Source organism: Arachis ipaensis, chromosome B07, assembly GCF_000816755.2.
Source record: "Arachis ipaensis cultivar K30076 chromosome B07, Araip1.1, whole genome shotgun sequence".
Classification (NCBI taxonomy): Eukaryota; Viridiplantae; Streptophyta; class Magnoliopsida; order Fabales; family Fabaceae; genus Arachis; species Arachis ipaensis.
In genome coordinates this window covers 114,836,959-114,843,109 of record NC_029791.2, presented here as the reverse complement: position 1 = coordinate 114,843,109, position 6,151 = coordinate 114,836,959, and the positions used below count along the sequence as shown (strand labels likewise).

At 32.9% G+C, this 6,151-nt stretch overlaps 1 long non-coding RNA gene across 1 annotated transcript; it reads right to left on the bottom strand.

Moving 5' to 3' along the window:
- On the bottom strand, positions 3,249–3,813 carry LOC110264725. The gene is made up of 3 exons (XR_002350898.1): positions 3,732–3,813; positions 3,490–3,622; positions 3,249–3,358 (listed from the first exon to the last, which is right to left on the bottom strand). It is a non-coding gene; the product is annotated as an uncharacterized LOC110264725 (long non-coding RNA).

Sequence of the window (6,151 nt, the reverse complement as noted above, 5' to 3'; positions counted from 1 at the left end):
ATGGGGAGTCTATGCCATTTGAGCTATAACTCATTGGCCAGGGCCAAAATTTGGAAAGATAGGAGACTCGAACCCGCAACCCCTTAATTGAGTATGGGGAGTCTATGCCATTTGAGCTATAACTCATTGGCCAGGGCCAAAATTTGGAAAGATAGGAGACTCGAACCCGCAACCCCTTAATTGAGTATGGGGAGTCTATGCCATTTGAGCTATAACTCATTGGCCAGGGCCAAAATTTGGAAAGATAGGAGACTCGAACCCGCAACCCCTTAATTGAGTATGGGGAGTCTATGCCATTTGAGCTATAACTCATTGGCCAGGGCCAAAATTTGGAAAGATAGGAGACTCGAACCCGCAACCTCTTAATTGAGTATGGGGAGTCTATGCCATTTGAGCTATTACTCATTGGCAAAAATTTGGCAAAAAATTGGAAAGATAGGAGACTCGAACCCGCAACCTCTTAATTGAGTATGGGGAGTCTATGCCATTTGAGCTATTACTCGTTGGCAAAATTTGGAAAGATTAGAGACTCGAACCCGTAACCTCTTAATTGAGTATGGGGAGCCTATGCCATTTAAAAAGAGATATTAGAATCTTAATAAAGAATGATCAATATTAAATATATATTAGGTGTATAATATGAAAATATAAATAAATTTTGTTTTTCCTAAAACAAAATTATAGTATTAATTAAATGTAACTATAATGATAGAAGTTTTTATGTTATATAAAAGAATATTTAAAATATATATTATTTTGTGTTATAGCTTTAGTGATTGATAAAACGGTTGATGTAAAAATATCCTACCATCACGACACGTTGAGAATAATTTAAAATAAAAAATAATAGACTTGTTGTAACTACAATATATTTTGTCTTTTGACTACATTGTCAAGAAAAAAATCCTTTCATAAACACCAGAGTTCTTGTACAAAATCAATTCGGTATTTGGAGTTAACCAGCTTTCATATTTATATTTCAATTTGAAATGTTATAAATTTTTAAATGAAGACAAAATATATATTTTTTAATAACAATTAAGTTTAACTTTAGCTTAAATACATTTAAAAATGTAAATGTAAAGCAATTTATTAACCAGCATCTATATCTTTTTGGGCGATTATAATTTATTCTTATATTTATAAACAGAGTAATAATTAATTAATTATTGAGCCAATTCATTTGAAATTGATCAAATAAACGAAGATTTTCTTTTCTTGTAATTAAAAAGTACTTTCATTAAATACATAACTATCACAATTATATCCATATTAGAATTCAACAGACACTAAGTATCACAAATCAAACAACAATTTAAAGTAGTATGTGAACATATTAAACTAAAAAGCATGCAGATCCTCCACAGCCTCATGATCACTTTCACATTGGCTGAAAGCATCCTCAACTTCAGGCATAGAATCAACCAGAACATGAATCTGAACAAAATTTAAATGCACTTAGCTATTGATATTTTTAAACACTAATAATTGAACAAATTATAAAAAATATACAACAAACCTTATAGTCATTCATCTCAGCAGCAGCCTCAAAAACATTAATAAAAGAGGCATCATCCCAGATTTGTTGAACAATATACACAGAACGATTCATCTCATAACCCACAGGCCTAGCATCAACCATGAACACAACTTTTTTGTGCAAAAGACTTGAAATGAGTTTCAATGGAATAACTTTGCAATAAGATCCCTAAAAATAAAAAAAAAAAGACAAAAAAAACACAAAATACTTAACAAATACGTCAATAATAATTTATGTTTTCTCTAGGAATTTCAAAAGAAACAAAGTTACTATATCTATATCCATATACTAATTAAAACCACAATTGGATGACAACCTGACTCAACTCTGGGTGATTATCCAAAAAGCTCGAGCATCTTGTCTTTATTATTTGGACGACTTCACGATCTTTAAGAACAAAAATATTGTTCCCATTTGAATGAGACACTACAACCTTCAAGCAGAACCTTCCAAAGCATGAGAAAACAACGAAAATTTCAGTTAACATTGAAATAATAAATAGTTACAAAAACAGAATAAAATGAAAGAACAAAACACCTTCGGACAGCATCAATGCATTGAAGCTGACATAGATCACATGATAAAATATTTTTATTAGTTGACACAAGAGAACCACATAAACAAGTTGAGAACTACCACTTATGATTCTTCAAGACAGATGATATAGTTCCCAGAATAAAAACAAAACCACCCTGCAACAAAGAAAAAAGGATTACAGCATTTAAAATTTCAAATAATTTACAAAACTATTATTTCCTAATTTTTCGAGTTATGATATAACAAGACTAACAAAAAAATGATTTAAGAGATTTTATTGCAAATGAGGGAAAAAAAATACGTTCTCAGCATCAGAATAACAGCGGTTCGGTGAAATAAGATCAGTGATAATATCTTCAATAGTTTCTGATTGAATAGCATTATCACACACTACTTGAGTCTTGTAATCTTCGCCAGTTGCATACTGCAAGTAGCTATCATAGATTGGTGGAAAATGGGACCATGAAGCATTGCCTGGGATAAGTTGGTTAAAATAAGCATCAAATCCATTGGTTCAAAAAAAAAAAAACAATTGCATCAACATGTTGTAAGATAAGGTGAGGAATCATACATTGATATAATCATCGACTGCAACTGATTCTTGATTATGACTAAGGACATTCACAATTTTAAAGCAACTGGAGTAATCTGGATCAACTGCAGAATCAATTTCAACCTTGAAAACTTTCTCCTCTCCAACAACATGATCAAACATTTGTGGAGAATATGACCGAAAAACCTTAAGAGTTTAATATAAAAGAATCAATAAACTTGAACACAAAATATAAATAATAAAGATTAAATGAGGTTCGGTATGAAAGAGTTCATACTGCAAGCACACTAGGATCAACTGGAAATTCGTCTTCTATGCTAAGAAATGCTTCAGAACAGGTTCTTCCAAATAGTTTTGTTGCTGCATTATCAAGCAAAACAAACAAAATAGTACACCTAGCATCCTGAATCTTTACCCGAATCCTATATCTAACACAATTAACAACCAAGAATCATAACTAAAACCAACAAATCTGCTTAACAACACATAGAGTGGCGCATAACAAAGAAGTAACAAAAAATCCATAAGATTATTAATTAATCTATTCCAAAATAAGGTTACATATGAACTCACTTGACCATAACATTCTCAACACATGAACCACAAGCATCACAAAGGTAGAGATCCTCATGCTCAACAACGGCATGACCATATAGACATGAGTAGTACCACCAATCTGGTTCATCTATAACTTCCTTAATTGTCCCAATAACAAAGTAATGAGAATCCTGTAAAATTTTAAAAACAATGATATACTATACAATAATCATTAACAAAACAGCTTACAAAACCCAAGACAGATATTTAAGAAATTCAAGATTAAGTATTAAATAAAGAGTTTGCCAATCTAAAGTAGTACCCCATTATCTGAATGAAGATCTTGAATATTACTGATCTCTTTGGAATTGAAATAATCACCATCAACTTTAGAAACTAAGTATCCAAGGTCATTGGTCACAAGGCTTGAGAATCCATAACTGGCTACACTAAATCTACACACAAGATACAATAACTAATCTTCATAACACAAAAGAAATACATGAACACCAACAAAATAACCATGGCAGCTTCTAGGTTTTCAATATTTTGATCACAACTAACCTGCTTAGGAACTCAACAGCCTCAGGAATGTCAGGATTAATGAATAACCTAGAGACATCTATCACATTCTGTAGGATTACCCCACCTGCATGCAAGAATCCTATTCTATTAGCCTCAAACCATATCCATATTAGAAGGTAAAAAAACAGACAGCTAAATATTAGAGTAAAAATTCGCTGAATATGGGTGAAACTAACCTTCAATGGCTTTGATTTTAAAAGACTCGAGGACAACCAGGGGAGATCATCCATATTTTTGTAACTTATCATATTCTAACAAATCACAAGCATTTCCAAACACATTGCATTGTACCCTTTTGTTGAACATATAAGTTTTAAAAGATCAAAAGGATCTAACTATATATTTATTCTTATAAACATAAAAACTGGAAGAAAAAAATAGAATTAATAGAAGATAATTACTGATATAGGAGATAGTGAGAGAGATATTACCCATCAGCAAAGACTTCTAGCACCACTGCTTTCACCAGCTTCCCATATGATGCCACATCTCTTTATTTTCGAACACCAGTAATAATCCCAACAAAGTCTAATAATAAGATTGAAACATATACAAAGAAACCACACATTTTAAAACATAATACTATGATAGTAAAAGGGAAGAGCAAGAAACTTGTACGAACCAATCAGGAAATTGTGGTCCTTTGTCATTTGATCAATTTCATCTATTGATGCAAAACACAGACCCGAATGAGGTATCCTTGGAGATACCACAGAAACAACAGACATGTTGTATTGGAACAAAAGTCTGAACCGATGTTTTGTCACCCTGTTCAAACCAGTGTTGGGTACAACTATAAAATGGGTCATCAAGTACACAATCCCTTCATTTAGAGACAAGGCAAATTTTGATATAAGCTGATCTCTAATGGTGGCCTGGATCTTGTGTAACTGCAGTTGAAAAAAAAATGCTTCATATTTGAATTTATTAACTTATTTAGGTATCCAAACAGCATAACAACACTTGATTAAAAAAATAAAACAACAAAAACATATCAGTTTCCAACCTTCCCTTCTGGATATTATTAAAAAAAACCTGCAACAACCTAAAGAAATGCTAACATAAAATAAAACTCACCTTCTCATCCATTAAGACCATATGCAACAGATTTTGAGAAGAATCCAAAGCAGGATTCTTGTGGTACCACAACTTCACAACTTTAACATGCACTTTCCATGATTCTCTCCACGGAGTGATTTTGTCCACCAGATCAACACGATTATTCATTCCTAAAATATGAAAGATAAGAACACCAAAAGTAGAAAATATAAACAAAAGAACTCAGAACTAAGATGAGGAGATAAACAAAGGAGTTGGAGTTATAAACTCCCAAATTTAACAAACACTCAAGATTACAATGTAAGCTTCACATATAGGACAGAGATAGACTAATAGGAATATATAGATTGATATGGCCACACACATCATTTAGGAAGATATCACAAGTTACCAAATACTCATGGGAAAAGAGCAAAAACAATATGGGAAGAGGTCTGTTGCAAATTACCAAATACCTACCACATATAGTTGATTTGACAATTCACAGTAAAGCAAAAAGAGAATTTCATCAGTCAACTATACCAAACACTACAGTTAACTTCAGTCCAACAGCAGAAAGAAAACTATATAATTTATAATGAGCAAACCCCCCCAAGAAGTAAATTATTTCACAGAAACACCAACAGAACAAACATAGGAGAGAACCATTGATTTACAAAAACAATTAACAATCAGCATGATTAAATCAGAAACCAAACAACTCAAAATTAAATCATAGATCCAGAAAACAGCAACAATTAACACAAAAAAGAAATTGAAACTCGAGAAGGAATCGAGAAAGAGATTGAACAGGGGGAGAATGGAACCATAGCCCACATATACCTCTTGAACCGCGGTGACAACATCTGCTATCCAAAACCGAGAAGTCGACATGGAGAATGAGGCATCCTCGACAGAGAGAGACAGAGCAACCCTGGGGAGAAAGGAACAGAAACAACGAAGAGAACAACACCCTCATCGTGGGATCGAATCGAATGGCAGAGATAGCCATAGCTTCTCTGCATGTGGCCAGAACCGAGGAGGGAAGCCGAAATCTCAGTCGAGGATGGGGGTACGGCGATCATGCGACGGATGGAGATTGGGTTAGGGATAGAGGAGATGGGTGAGGTAGAAACGTCTTTTAGGATCCCTAATCCCCCGAAAGTGATGACTTTGGTGAAAAGAAATTACAATAACCTCACTTCAATTAACTTTATCGTTTAATTGAGATGATTACACTAATCAAAACAAGTAACTGCAACCAAGTGTTTTTTAGTACTGGTAATAAAAAAAAGAAAATCAATAATTTTATATATTTAAGTTTTTTATTTTATCCAAATTCAATGTATTAAAAAAATACT